The sequence below is a fragment of the Phyllostomus discolor genome, chromosome 5 (genome assembly GCF_004126475.2).
Source record: "Phyllostomus discolor isolate MPI-MPIP mPhyDis1 chromosome 5, mPhyDis1.pri.v3, whole genome shotgun sequence".
NCBI classification, from domain to species: Eukaryota; Metazoa; Chordata; class Mammalia; order Chiroptera; family Phyllostomidae; genus Phyllostomus; species Phyllostomus discolor.
Window position 1 is genome coordinate 41,638,064 of NC_040907.2, and position 16,093 is coordinate 41,654,156.

General features: G+C 42.9%; 1 protein-coding gene across 2 annotated transcripts in view; it reads right to left on the reverse strand.

Moving 5' to 3' along the window:
* The window catches only part of DAB1 (DAB adaptor protein 1), a 1,095,315-nt gene extending 1,083,533 nt beyond the window's left edge, over positions 1-11,782 (reverse strand). The window contains exon 1 of one of the 2 annotated variants that reach the window (XM_036026162.1): positions 11,596-11,646. The gene's annotated coding sequence lies outside the window, so the exon portion shown is untranslated. Of the gene's footprint in view, positions 1-11,595 lie in introns of both variants that reach the window. The other variant, XM_028512525.2, reaches the window with a different exon arrangement.
* Between the last annotated feature and the right edge of the window lie 4,311 nt (positions 11,783-16,093).

Consider the following 16,093-nt stretch of genomic DNA (forward strand, 5'->3'; position numbering starts at 1 on the left):
GGTCATAATCTCAAACTCTCAGCTCACTTGTATTATTTGCAGGGGGTTGATTTCCCCCATTGACGCTCACAGAGTTCCCAACACACCTGCTTCCAAAGCATGTGTTTCCCATACCTGAACCTCTTGGAGCTGAAGATTAAGAATTAATAAGAAATAGGAATCAAGGACATCCAAGCTTGGCTCACTTGTCCCTCCCAGAATGGTGTATGCTACCCAACACCTACTAATACATTTCTTTCCACTACACAGTCATCTATGATTAAGAACCAAGCTGATGCAACAGAACAGCTCCTTTTCTTCTCTTATTCAGAGCTGTCTAACCTCAGAAGATCCTTATTCACAGCTCACCCAAAAAGTAAGCATGTGAGGCCACTTGTGCTCCCACTGAGTGAAGCCAAATAGGACATAAGCTAAATTACAGGAAAATCATCCAGGAAGCCCAAAGTCTAGTCCCTGAGCCTCATGCTATTAATCTCAATTCTCCTCCCTGCCTGTTTGCCTTACTAAAACAAGGAGAGAAAGATTGAAAATAAAACTGTCTTCGTTGAATAACTATTTCACAGTGCATACAACAGTGAGAGGTGGGGAGCAAAAAAAGTATACAATGGCACTGGCAACCTTACAAGAGGCTGAGGGGACACTGGGAATGATGACAGGAAGTATGGCAGACACTGCTAGTGTGTACACCAACACCTGTTCTCCCATTTTCTGACATAGTACCCCAATTCTGGCATATGCACACCCAGAATAAAGACGTTACTCCTTAGTCTCCCTTCTGTTAGAGGTGTCCAGTTGATGTGGCCCTGGCCAAAGAGGATGTAAAAAGAAATTATGGATACCATTGAAAGAAATGAGGAAGTCCTCCTCTGACCCCTTTTCTCTTCCCCAGCCTTCCAGTTTGGGGAGGCTGGGGAAGAGAAATGGGAATGGGATTGGGATTGGAAGAGGCTGGGAATGAGAATGTGGTGATGCACTGTCGTGGATCATGGAGATGACAGCAGAGACCTAAGAATGAGGAGCAAGCCAGAGAAGCCTGGGATGACTTCACAGTCCAGAGCTGGCCTATGTGCTCAGACTTTTACAAGCCCGAGACATGTATGTCTACCATTTTAAAGACAGTGTTAAGCCACTTTATTTGGGATTTTGGCTACATGCAGCTGGATGTATATCCTAATTAATTGAGAAGGCAAGGCACCACTTCACTGATCTAGCAACTTCACTTTTCAAAAACACAGTTGCAAACAAAGAAACAAACAAAAAAAGAACCTAAACAGTCAAAGTAATATTTTTACTGGAAGTTGATGCACTTTATTCATAGTAATGGTACCCAGGCCAAGGCTTGGTTGGTGCTTATTAACCCTTATCATATACACATTTCCAATGAGAGTGATTCCTGATATATTAGTCCACAGCCAATGCAAAGATGGATAAAGAGGGAAGAGAACTGCTTTTAGAGGCAGGAAAACTGCTAATACCAAGGCAAGATAGCACAATCTGACAGAAAAGACTGAAAAGACTGAAAAAGTATAAAAAATAATTATGAAAATTTAAAATCCACACATGCATAGGTGTGGGCCACTACTATATAGGGGCAAACAGCTCTGCATTTCTAAACAGCCCTTAAGAATATCAAGTAGATAGCCTCACACAATAATTGATGTTTATAAAGATATTTCTGAGTGATACTCTATTTTAAAAAATAAGGAAGTGGGTAATTCACTTATAAATATTTCCAGAACATTAGCCATTTTGAAACTTCACTTTTTGAGACATCTCAGTCTATGTGATAGCATGTAAACAAATTATTTCATATATTTCAATGTTAAATTAAATACATTAGGATATCACACATGTAGTCAGGGTTACAACCATTTATTCTGAACCTACATTTTCTCAGGCCTTGCCCTAGATGTGAGGCCCTAGAGATAAGTCAGATATTGCTGTCTAGTAACTCACAGTCTAGTTTGGATGCAAAGAGATCATTATAATACTAGATCAAACCTCTAGAGAATGAAAATGATATGCAATGTAGATAAAAGGAAAAAGATTACAATCTATAATATAAAAGGAAACTTTACAAATTGATTAAAAAGACAAACCATCAAAAAGAAAAATGGGCAAAGATGATGAATTAACTGTCCACAAAGAAGCAAATTCAGATACTCAGTAAAAGTGAAATGATGCTCCTCTTTGGTAGTCATCAAGAAAATACAAATAGCAATGAGATCATTACCTATAAGGTTAGCAAACATGAAAGAGAATGATAATACATGCTGCTGGCAAAGATATGGGGAAAATGTTACTTCATGCATGCTAATGGAAATATGATTACATTCTTATTTGAAAAATATATGGCACCATCTACTAAAACTTTAAAAAGCACATATCCTTTGAGTCAGAAATAATTAGTTTTAGGAATCTACTCATGTTATCATCAATAAATTAACAAACAACAAGTGCTGGCAAGGATGAGGAGAAAAGCGAACCCTAATGCACTGTTATTGGGAATGCAGATTGGTACAGCCACTGTGAAAAGAAATATGGAATTACCTCAAAAAATTAAAAATGGAACTGCCTTAATGACCCAGCGATTCTACTTCTGGGAATTTATCTAAAGAAACCTGAAATACTAATTCAAAAGAATATATGCACCCCTATGTTCATTGTAACATTATTTACAGTAGCCAAGATTTGGAAGAAGCCCAAGTGCCCATCAGTAGACAAGTGGATGAAACAGCTATTATACATGTATACAATGGAATATTATTCGGCTGTAAAAAAAAAGAAGAAAATTTTATCCTTTGCCACAGTATGGATAGACCTGGAGAACATTATGTTAAGTGAAATAAGCCAGTCAGAGATAAACAAGTGCCATATGATTTCACTCATATGTGGAATCTAATGAACAAACTGGACTAACAAGTAAAACAGAAACAGACTCATAGATGGAGAGTAGGCTGACAGCTCTGGGAGAGGAGCTTGGGGAGTCGAGGGATTGAGCAAAAAAGAAAAGGAACTCATGGACACAGACATGGTGTGGCGATGAAGGGGTTGAGGTAGAAACTGGTATGCAGGGATAAATGGTAATAAAAAAATACAATAAAAATGAAGTATTAAAAAATGTTAAAGCATCAATAGATAATGATACATGTATAAGGATGCTTATTTTAGCATTGTTTATAAAAATTAATGGGACAAATATAAGTACCCATCAGTAGAGAAATGGTTGAAAATCTATGACAAACCATATCATTGAAACTTATGCAGCCATTGAAAAAAGTAACATGTCTATACCAACTGACAGACAGAAGGCTGGAGGGAGATAGTTTTCCATAATCTTTAAAGTAAGAAAAGCAATATGCAAAGGGATGTATATATAATTTTATTTTAAAAATCAGTGACAAAAATACCTATGCATGTAAATACGTATGTGCATAAACACATAGGTATGTTACAGAAGCTTGAAGGAAGATATGGAAGATATCTAGGTTGTTAGACTAGTGTGTGGGGCATGGGAGAGTAAATAAACCATCAAAAAATGTTTAAAAATGGATGTCCACAATAAAAATCAAACTTGCATAATAAGGCAGTCATGTAAAATTATATCTATTTACACATGCTAGTAGTTATGTCTACAGAGATAAATGAAAGGATAGTCACCATATAACAAATAACTAACTCAAAGAAGTGGAATTTCAAGTGATTTTTACTATCTCCTTATACTTTCCTATACTTTTGCATCTTTTTACAATTAATGTGTATTATTTATATGATTTCAAAAGTTAATGATAAAGCGATTTTGAGACAGCACTGTTAGCTCTGGTGAATATTGAGTGCAGTTAACAATGAAGAACATGCAGGACTTGGCACCTTACCTCAGCTTTAAGAGACCACTGGATTGGGAAGAGATGTGAAACGGGAGAGTATTCCTGGCAGGAAGAATGACATAAGCAAAAATATGGAGGTAGAAGTAAGTGTGGGGACTAACCCTAGATGAGTCCACCTCATCTGGAACAGGAGGTAAATAAGAAACAATGGTAAGAGTCCCGTGACCATAGTAACACTAGACAGATAAGTAGAAATGGCCACCAGAACGCATGTACAAAAATGCAATTTTTGGAGTTAACATTAACAAATGAAAACAGCTTGGTTTCTTCAAGTTCTACAAATAGACAAATATTTTGAGTTCTTAGGACTCTGTCCATGGTGACACCATGTGTTTCATTCAGATGTAAACTTCAGTTTGGTAGCAGTTTCATTTCAAACCCTCCTTCCTGTCACTTTCCAACTCAGCTGTAAATATTTGCTTGGAGAAAAAATGTCACTAAAGAGCTAAGCTCAAGCTTCCAAAAAATGGTCGTTTTGAAACAAGTTGTATCTCATGTGTTAATTAAACAAGAAGTCTCAAGACCTAAGGCTCAGAGCCTATTTCAGAAAAGAAAAAGAATTGTTTCATTTATTAAAAGCCTCTGAATACAAATGAATTCTTTATTTGGTATTCCTTTATGGTTAATTCTTTCCCCTTTGAAATAGGAACTTCATGTAGTTTGCTGAATTGAAATGGTTATTTCATGTCACTGGGTCTCCTGTCTTCCACAATAGGATGGTTGTGTAAGTCACAAGTGAACAACTGTTAATGATGTAGCATTCTTGCATTACCAGCAACAAAGAAGGAGCCTGAATGTCACCAAGTAGTGGCCACTTCCTTGCCTAAACCAAACAGTGTCACATGGCTGCCCAAGGTAGTTGATTTTAACCTGAGAAATACTCCCTTCCCTCTGTTACAAGGCGTCTCTTGCTCTCTCTCAGTGGGGGGTTAAAATTACAAGGACCCCAAAGTTCCTATTTCTATCACCAAATTAGGCAGCACGGCAGGAAATATTATTCTATTCCCAGGAAACTGAAAGAGATGCACAGAACCATCGGGTGACTCTTTATATACCTGATGGTGAAATAGGAGAAAACTCTCTGAAATGCAAAGCCTGTTTCTTTCTTAACAATGATCTTTCTGAGCATTGAGTTACGAATAAAAAACAAACCAAGAGAAATTTGATCACTTCATGCTTTGCAGGATGTTAAGAGCAGCAAAACGGATCAGTGAAAAAAAAGTTAGAAGAATGAAATGAAAAGAGATGTTGAGACCAGACACACGGGTTCCCAACCTCAGTCCTGCATTTACTGGTAACTCTGAGCACTGATTTAATCTCATTAAGCTTCATTTCCCTCCTATGGAAATATGGAGGTGTTTCCAGAATTAATAGGATAATATATGAAAAGTGTCCATAAGCACAAGAGAGGTACCTCATAAAAATAATTGGTATGAAGGCATCTGCAGTGACAGTGATGATGACATTGGTGGTGGGTGTGATTATGATGATGATGAGGAGGAGGATGATGACAAAACAATGGTTTTACTGCTAAGTAATGCTAGGATCTTAAACCAGTCCTAGAATGTTATATACTTGAATAGCAAAGAACACAGCATAGCTATACTGATATCCCCTCTATCTATATCTATATCTATACCTATATCTATATCTATATCTATATCTATATACTGCTTATCTGCACCTCATATCTTTTATCTGGAGAGTACAAAGATGAAACAAGTTAATATATCTAAAGTGTTTAGAGAAGCATTTAATCCAAAGTAATCTTTCCCCTTTCTCAGATGAAGCAATTGGACAAAAGGATCTGCAAGTTCAAGTTCTATTATGTCAACGGTCAGGATTTCCAATACAGGAGAAGCATAATGTGGCCAAAAGAGTACAGTCTATAGAGTCAGAAAGAGTTTAGTTCAGATCCAAGTTTTGAAATGCACTAGCTGGGTAAGCTAGGACAAATTCATGTCTCTGTCCATGGTTTACTTGTCTACTCATAAAAACTCAGCAAATATTTTACTGGCATTTATTGTGCCAGGCACTGTTTTATGTAAGGATCATAGTACTATTTCTAGAATGTGAGAAGAATTAAATGTGAGCATACAAGTTGTATGCCCTATCTAGTGCCTGACACACATCAAGCACTCAATGACATTAGCTGCGTCCCACCTGAAGGCAGATGCTATGAAAGCAAAGCTCTGGAGGCCTCCAGCACACACTGCCTCACTGAAAAAAATATCCCAACACTGAAGTTTCAAGCCATCCCATAGGTTTTGTATCATATCTACAGAACCACAACAGTGTCCATAGGTACTTACCATCTCAAGAAAATGCCTCTTTCCATGATTATGGTTTAAAGAAGACTTCAGATATGCAGATGGGCAGAATTGGGAAGCAGCCCTATCAGCCAGACTTTGGTTCCATTAAGTCACTGTACCATAGTAAAAGCAGGAGGCTCCATGCCCTGTTCTGGGGCCAACTCTCAGATCTAAAAATAGGGAGTGAGTCTGGGGCCCAAAGACCTGTGTTCAATACCTTCTACCTCTTCCTGGCCCTAGGGGCTTGGCCAAGTCACATTAACTTCTCACATGTGCCTCCATTTCTCATCTGGAAAAGAGTAATGACACCTAGTTGGAAGGACAACTCTGAAGCTCTGAGCAAATATTAGGCATATAAAGTTGAGTTAGATGCCTCTCCCCTAGGTACCCACAGACCCACTTGTGGAGTAGAGCAGAAAGAGCAGAAGCAATAAAATAAAGGAGATCTGGGTTTGACACCAGGCCCCACTACCCCTCCTCTTTCTGACCTGGCTAATTTACGTCACCTCTTGGAGCCTAGCTTTCTTTATCTGTAAAATAAGGATTATAGCACTAATCACATAGAAAATTGTAAACATTAGTGAAACAATTTACTTAATGTAATTGAAAAAGTGAACCATACTGGCATTCCATATTTGTCAGGCACAAATTACATGTACAGCACTGCATTGCATTACTGGATATACATAGGTATACATAGATATATATATATTACACGATTTCTTTATATGATCTAGCTAGGAGAATAAGACTTAAAACAAAGGTAAAGAAGAAAAGCAAGTATTCAACAACATGTGCATTAAAAAGCAGAGGGTATTTCCAATGTTCATAGCAGCACAATTTACAATAACCAAATGCTGGAAGCAACCTAGGTGCCCATCAGTAAATGAATGGATCAAAAACAATGGTACATTTACACAATGGAATTCTGTGCAACAGAAAGAAAGAAGGAGCTCCTACCCTTTGCAACAGCATGGATGGAGCTGGAAAGCATTATGCTAAGTGAAATAAGCCAGGCTGTGAAAGACAAATACCATATGATCTCACCTTTAACAGGAACCTAAATAACAAAACAAACAAACAAGCAAAATATAGCCGAAGACACTGAAATAGAGAACAGGCTGACAGTGACCAGAGGGGAGTGGGGAGGGTCTCAGGGGAATTTTATGGGAGAATGGGAAGGGTTTACAGGAACAAATATAAAGGACACATGGACAAAAACTAGGGGGGGTGGAAATGGATGGGAGGTGGGGAGGGAAGGGTGGGTGGGCTGGGATGGGAGTAAAGGACAGAAAACTGTACTTGAACAATGACTAAAATAAAATTAGAAATAGAAAAGAAAGAGAAGGTATTTAGGTGGGATGAGGACAAGGATTTTCACATACTTCTACATCATTTGAATGTTTAAAGCCTGTATTATTTTTCAATCAAAAGAAAGAAAAATGGAAATAAGAGAAAGAGAAAATAATAAATAAATGAAAAAGATCTCATGGAGCTTCCTTTAGAAGCTCTTAAAATGAAAGCATTCATTAAACATTTATCATAGACCTTGTGCCAAGCAAGGTGTTATACACTGAGATTGAAGAGGTGAAGAGGGATCCACCTGGAAGTAACTTGCTATCTATTGGAAGAGAAACACATGAATTATAACAGAGCACTTCAGGAGAGGGTATTAGGAAGTTAAAAAACCCAGGCTTACTGAGGGAAAGGGAACTCTGTGTGGAGGTCGTTTTTGAGATGGATCCTGAAGGATGAGTAGTTTATCATATAAAAGAGTAGGAATGTTACACCTGCAAAGGTATGAAAAGCATGTGTGTGGTATGTACATGTAATATAAATATAGTGTGCATATGTAATGTGTGTATAAGAGTATGTGTGAGGGTATGTGTGTGAGCATATGTGAGAATATGTGTAATGCGTTAGATATGCAGACAGGGAGAATTGGGAAGTAGCCCCACCTGCCCTGACAGTCAGACTTCTCTCATTAAGTGTGTATGAGAGGGTGTGGGTTTGTATGCGTGTGTCTGTGTGTGAGGTTGTATTTGATGCTGTGTGTTCGTGTATGTGTGTGAGATGCTATGTGTGTGTCTGTGAGTGGGAAGCACATTAGGAAGGAGGCAGAAAGCCAGGCTATGAAAGGCTTTGAGGTCTATGGTCAGAGATTTGAGTAATGTCCTTTAGGCACAGAGAGATGTTTAATTTTTTGATCTAGGGAGTAACATGAGCAAAGCTATGTTTTAAGAAAGTAATGTCACCATTGGAGGAGGGGCATACTGGAGGCCAGGATATGAGTCAGGAGGCTCTGCAGATGGTCTGACATGGGGACAAGGAGGCTGGAGAGGAGAAAATGAATTGCAATCATTTTCCCATCACTCTTAGTTCTGGGTGGCAGGTAAAAGTGTTTACTATACTTTCCTTCAAGTTTCTTTTTTCCCTCAAGGTTAAATAAACTAAAAATACACTCTTTAAAAAGTCGACTATTCTATGGAAGACATCTAAAAGAAACAACAAATAGCTCCAAAGTTGTTCCAACACCCAGGCAGTCCAAATGGAGTGCCCCAACTCAGCCCAGCATATGCTGTTGGGGCTATCTAAGCAAAGCACATCTACTAAGCAAATAGATCCCCTCTGAGCCCCAACCCCACCCCAACAACCAGAATCAGCATTCAAGGAAGAAATGAGAAATGGAGTTAATGGTTTTCTGTGGCACGTTTCTTTCATAAGTAATTATCTCAGTATGTGAAACCTGAGTTGCAAGTAAGTCTACCTGGAATGTCTTTGGTAGTTTGGGGTTTTCCTTTACATTTTTTCAAGACGTATGATTAACAAGACGTTGCTTCATGTGGGACCCTCTCTTCCCTTCTCTGTACTAGAATTCCTCATCTCTGTGTTCCCTCACTGCTGCCTCCCCCTCCCCCTCCTCTTTCTCCCCTTCTTTCTCCTCCCTGTCCTCTCTCATTCTCTCTCTCCTACCTCTTTCCCACTGTGTGGCTGTATTTGAAGTCAAGCTTTCTCTAAGTCTCTATACCTCTCTTACCACTGCCCCTCCACACCTCTTCTTCCTCTCTTTCCTTTCCTCTCTCCTTTCTTCTCCTCTCATATGCTTTCCCACTATATTAAATAGCTTCAATTTTAGAAAAGGAGCAAGGTCTTTGCTAGTATAAGAGTATGACTCATAAATATGGTCACAATAAGCTGACTGAGTCCAGAATTAAGAAAAAGAAGATCTTGGAAAAGAGAAGGGCTGAATGGTGGGTGGCCCTTCATTTTGAGGGAGGTGGATGGAACCTGTGGCTCCCAGTTGTCTCTGGACATAGGTATCAATAGGCAGTCTTCCAGCTGGGTGATTCCCATTTGCTAATAAGCCCCAGCCAGCCAGACCCCATCCCTTTCCACTGGGAGTGAGGTGGCACTGCCACTGTCAAATTGCACTGCTCAGCTACTCCTCAGGCTAAGCTAGGAAAGGAAGAAAATCATAAAATTCAGCATGAGCTAATGTCAGCCCTGGAGGAGATCTCAGAGAATACCTGGTCCAGCCTGGTCAGGTCATTAAAGAAGAGACTGGGGCCCCAGGTTGCTAAATGCCAGGGGGACCTATTATTAGAAAAACCAGATCTGGAACCTGTTGCAAAAATCCCTCTGCTCTGGGAATTCCTCTAGGTTTTTGCCTTCTGAACAAAAATCTATGACATAGGGTGAAGAGGTATAAATAGGTAAAAGGAGCTTAAAATAGAGACAGGAAGGGGTTAAAATGCACAGAGTACACTCAGAAATCTACCGCATGCTCGAGGGAAAAAAAAAGGATTTGACCAGGGAAGTCTGTTGAAGACGGGGCTGCAGTGGTGGAGGGCTTAAGCTCCAAGCCCGGAAGTCTTTTAATATGGCTGTATTGCAATACCGCAGTGCCAAACCCGGCCAGTCCTTCCAAAAGAAAAAGAAAAAGGAAGACCCATTCAGCAGCAGAACTTCCCAGCCCTGGAAACAGATTGTCTCTTTCTTGCACCCATTTAACTGCTTTTCTAACACGAGTCAGAGAAATGTGCATCCTTAAAAAGCACAGCACAGAAACCTCCCTCTGCAATGACAGGGCTCCTCGGACATGAAACTAAAATGCATTCATTGGAACTCAGCCTCCCAAAGCAGCAGCAAAGCCACCTTGAGGCGATTTACAGGCGAGACCCCCTCAAGAAAGGAGGGGGATGGGGCCGGCGAGCAGGGGACACACCTTTTCTGAGCTGTCGGAAACATGCTGCCTTGCAAAGTCCACCTAGGCTGAGTTGCTAAGGGTTAACTTCCTCGGCAAGAATTGATTCTCACACACACATACACACACACCCCTACTACACTCACACAACTGCCGCCACCACCACACATTTGAATCTTATTAATCTTAAATTCCCAGAAATTCCCTGATCGGCGCTATCTTTTCCAAACAGCCCCTCCACCTGGGCTGCATTCCCACCTCATCACCAGTGAAAGCCCAGAGAGCGGGCATAATTATTTTCCTACAAGGTTATGCCTAATTGGCCACTAACCTAATTGATTAATCATCTCATTTTTCAAGGCAGCATCAAAGAACCAAGCCGAGGTTGGGGAAGGGGCTAGGGATGGGGAACAAGTGCACGGAGGGTGCGAAGGATAAAATGATGCACTGTGGGAAAGAACCCCCCCCCCCCCCACCAGCTCGCCTGGTTTCAGGAAACAGAAGTGAACAGGAAAGAACAGAAAACCCGGAATGAGCGGGGAAATGCGCTAAGACCGCAAGGACTGAGCTGGAAGTCTCGATGCTGCCCAGCCAGTCTGAGTCCAGCCGCCTCCGAGGAGGATGAACTTGTTCCCCCAAGCCGGGAAGGGTTAAATGGCTGCGCTTCAACCCAGCCCCAGCTGGCGATGGGGGTGGGGGCGGCAAAAGCCACCGCCACTAGTCCCAGTCTCCGAGAGTCTGCATGGGGCCCCGGGGGTCGCCCTCCAGCCCTGGCCACAACTTGCTTGGATCTGCACGACGGCCCTTGATGCGCCTTTGCGCGCCACCCAAAACTTTGCGCACACTGCAGCCGCCGTCCGTTCGTTTTTCGCAGTGAGTCGCGCTCCGCCAAGTGCAATGGGCAGCCCTCCGCAGCCGCGGGCAGCCCACCGCAGCCACGGCTGCCTGGCTTCAGGCTCCAGACTTTTCCTCGGCTGCCTCCAATTCCCACCCAGGGGGCTCCCTCACGGCTGCGGGAGCGTGGCTTCTGCCCTGAGGTGGGCAGGCAGTGGGAGCGCAGAGTTCTAGATGACCACCTCGCAGGGTGCAAGCAGCACCAGCGGGACATTGGCCCCCAGCAGCCGCCCCCGGCTCGGCACAACCACTCAGAGTCTCCCACCCCCGGGCAGGCGGGCGCAGCATCTCCTCCTACCTTCCAGCCACCAAGGACCACACTCTCCGCTCAGCCCTCTCGACTCATCCTCCGGCAGCAGGAGAGGACGAATGGGCTCCGCTTTTGTTCCCTAGGGTTGGCAGGTCCGTGTGCGACCAGGACTCGTGGGAGATGCCGCGGAGCTGGGTATCCCGAACTGGGGATGCTCACTCCCAGCAGCTCTACCAGCAGCAGTAGCGGCGGTGGCAACGGAGGCAGCAGTAGCAGTAGCAGCAGCAGTAGAGAGAGTGCCGGCTCTCTGCAGGCCACATCTTTCATACCTTATACATCACTACCGCATTCCCCCGAATAGGGGAGCCCTATAGCATCTCGCCACCTAGTGCAGAATGCAGACGCCCAGTAACAGTGGCTAGGCTGGACCTGGCCAGGATGTGAGCACCTGGTGGAGTGACAGACCCCAGCACCCACTCACAGCCTACCTACCCGCTCTGGTCACAGTGAAGCCTACAACTTGCATCCATGTTGCTGCCCCCACCCTTTGGAAATGTCTGTTCCCCAGAGAAGCCTGGACTTTAGACCAAGCAATGATTTATTAGGGGGGAGCCATCTCTGAGCTGGTGCGGGAGTCTTGGCCTGCACGTGCTTTTTTACAGGGCCTTACCCTCGCTGGAGTTGGCACACTCATGAAGCTTTGCAGCAGCGGGCACACACTATTGCATGTACACACAGCCCTGGGGACACATTTCTGCACTTCTCACAATCAAGTGTGTGGCCACAGGAGACAAGGCTCCAGGTGTAGTTGAGTGACCTTAAGCACTTGGTCCATTGATGGAGCCTCCATTTCTTCATCTGCAAAATGGGAATCGGATTAACTGTTTTATAGGAATCAAATGAGATAAGCACAGGGCTTGACACCAGTGGTGTGACAGCAAGTGACAGGGCTTTTCTTCCTTCATCCAGTGCAGTTCTGCCCTTCCTTATCAGTAACCATTATTAATTCAATAGGTATTTATTGTGTGCTTACTTTGTGCCAATCTCTATTTTATGGAGATTGTGGTAGGTCAGGGGCAATACCTTATCCCTATCTAGGGGAAGAGATGGCAGTCATGCCTGTCCTGGGCCTGCCCCGCCTGGGCCCTGGCAGGGATAACCTGTTGAGTCCAGGAAGAGTTCCTTTCAGTACCTGGGGCTAGGCTGGCTTTGGTAACGCTGACCCCAGCACCCATCTGTCATGCACAAAACAGATTTTCATTCTGTTTAGGTCCTTTTGATTTTTTTTCTTTATGACACCCTCATCTAATTTGAAGCTCACAGGACGTCATCACAGGAGGCACTTGAAGTATAAAAATAGAAGGGAAAAAAGGGCCTGGGGGAATGTGGGGGGAGGGGTGCATAGAGCCAGAGATGGCAGGAAAGAAAACAGTCCTTTCTCTCTTAGCAACAGTAGGAAAGGTTCTCACTGAGACACATGATAACTCCCTTACATCTGTGCAGTGTATCAGATTCCAGAGGCTTTCAGAATCCTCTCCCCCACTGATACCACAGAGACCCAATGAAGTACAACAGGTACGTATAGATATTGTCCCCTTTGACAAATGAGGGAGCTGAACCTGAGCTAGGTGAAGTAGCAGAGATGGCAATTGGACCCAGATGCTCTTGACTTTCTCCCTCTCCATGCCTGAATGTTTCAAGTGGCCCCAACCTAATAGTGTTGCCTAATTTCCAGGACCCTGAAGCATTTATCCAATTGAGACCCAGAACTGTGGGTCTCAATTTGGACACTAGGATGCTGATATCCAAACAGAGATCTTCAATGTTAAGTGGTCCTAGAAACTGATTTAATACCTCACTATTGCTGCATTGGAGATTAGGGAAAGAACAGATGCTAATGGATGCCTCTTTAAGATGCTGCATGGTTATCAAAGAGAATGTGGGACCTGGCTTGGTATTTCTGCTCTGTTATTTGTTATAGGTTCTTGGACAAGTTATGAAGTCTCTCTAAGTTTTAATTACCTCATTTATAAAATAGGGTCAGTGTCTGTCCCCAGATGCTATAAAGGTGCACTCAATATATACAGAGCACCTTAAATGTTAGCATCCTTTTCTTTTCTTCCCCTTCAACCCCCAGCATCATTGTATGCTGGTTAACAAAGCTTTGGTTTATAGCATTTGCTAATTTCCTTGGTGTAACTATTCTCATTATGGCTGATTTCAAATCACCAGCATGATGTTGTTGAATGTGAAGTTGAAAGGACGTGGTTGGCAGCCTACACAAGCTGAACTCAGCACACCATTGCCCACTGCTCATGAAAACCACCCCCAAACCACCCCCTGACAGCATTTTATGGCTCATAGAACCCTTTGTCCCATGTCACCTCCTGTGATAGTCACAAGAGGCCTTGAAGGATATTATCATCCCTAAATCTGACAGATTGGGGAAACTGAGACTGGGAGGGACTGAGTGATTTGCCCAAAGTCAGGCAACTAGTAAGTAAAAGAGCCAGGACAGAAACCAGGGCCTTCCAGCTCCAAATCCAGGGATCTTTCCATGTCTGTCCCATTCATTCCCTGTGCTAAGATCCCAGGGCCTGAGCTTCCGTTTTTCAATCTGACAGGCAGGAACAGTAATCTGGGCCCTGGCTTACTCATAGATGCCCTGAGAATCAAATGAGATAATGCAAATGAAAGTGCTTTGCAAAGCACAATGTACCCTACAAAGATTAAAGTATGAATATTACAGGTAGTGGCTGGGGGGATGGACATATGGAAGCAACACACCCCAGGCCCTTGGGGACTTATACACCACAGAAGAGGCAGGACCACCCTGAACATAGTCACTGCAGATCTATACTCAAAGAGAAACATTTGACAAGATGTACATCCAGTCCCCTTTTAAATGCTTATTGACACAAAGACAACTGGGGTATAAAGCAGGAAACAATGTAGTTGTAATTACAGGAATAGACAGTCAGAATTGTTCTTCAGAGGCATTATTGCTTTTTCCTCTTGCTGTCTACAGAAACATGGTCATTCCTTACTCAAATGCTGCACTCTACCCCCACCTGCCTCTGTCTGAGAGGTCAGGATCACCAGCTTCAGACGAAGGGAATTTATTGACTGGTGTCACTTGGCAGTCAAGGGTAAAGTCAGGTAGACTTTTTTTATTCCAATGATGTCATGTTTTTGAAACTCTCTCTTTCCTCTGCTTTCCTCTGTTTCTTCCCCTCCCTGCATTCTCTCCACTGAAGAAAGCTTCTCTACTTTTGGGGGCATGCTGGGGACATGGTGGCTGAGAGCTGTAGGCTTGTATCAGCTCAGGAAAGAGATATTCTCTCTCCCACTTCAAACACACTAATCCTACTGGAGAAAAAAAAAATCTGCTTGTCCTGGGTTCAGTCACGTGCCTAATGTCTCCACGTACCGAGGCCAAGTGTAAAAAGATACCATGATTGGATGAGCTTGACACAGACCCAATCCTGTGGCCAAACATCAGTGAGTTGAGGAGAGGCAGCCCCCTACTGCAAGAACATCCTATTACCAGACAAAGAGAAGGAGAAGTGAGGAGACAAAATTGACAAGCATCCACTGTGGTGACAGAGCCAAATTCAGACACTGGCTTCCCTGACTTCAAAGCCCTTGCCCTTTCCATAATCCCACACTGACTCCAAGCATGGGGTACAGCAGGACTGGAAATCTGAGAAGGCAAGCAGGTTGCATCTGGAATGATAGAGCATAAGCTTTGTACTTATTGCTCAGTACCTAGCACATTCTAGGCCTTCAGTTAATGTTTATGAAGAGAAAGACAACACAAGTTGATTGGCAAGAGAGGGAAGAATTCTGAGTCCCTATCAGGGAGGAGCAGAAAAGAAAGCTGGGATTGATTATTGATGGGTAGACCTGGGTGGTGGCTGTATGTGCTACATATGTGCTGACTGTTCTGTAACCAAGGCCCAGCATAGCAGGATGCTCCCTTTCTATAACCTGGAGCTTCCTCTGGTAGTGTTGCCGCTTAATACTGTCATTCCTTAGGAAGCTGCATTTCCAACTATGCTGGAGAAGTGTCCAATTTATATTGGCCTAGTAGTATTGATACCACTCAGAGGCTGCCATTTTCAGCCTAAAGCAGAGTCTGCCTTGGGCCATACTCACTGTCTCTCATTTGTCTTCCTCATGACCTATAGCAAGCACTGGTGCTAAATGCTCCACAAAATGATAAGCTGTGGGGAGAAGGAAAGGGAAAAATATCAAATTGGGAGTCAAAGAGAGGGATGACTCTAACAGTTCTGTTTTGTCTGGTAGCTTGCTCAGTGATCTTGGGAGTAGCATCTGGCTCTCTGTTTTGGACTCAACTAATATTCATCAAATGCTTATTCCATTTTCATTTAATTCTTACAATAAATCCACAAGGTAAGAATTATTATTTCCATTTTGCAAATAGGGAAACTGAGACTCAAAGAGATTAACCCAACATGTCTAAGCCCCTCTGGGCCAAGGTAACATGTCCAAGATTCAATTCTGGGACTTCTAGGTCTCAATG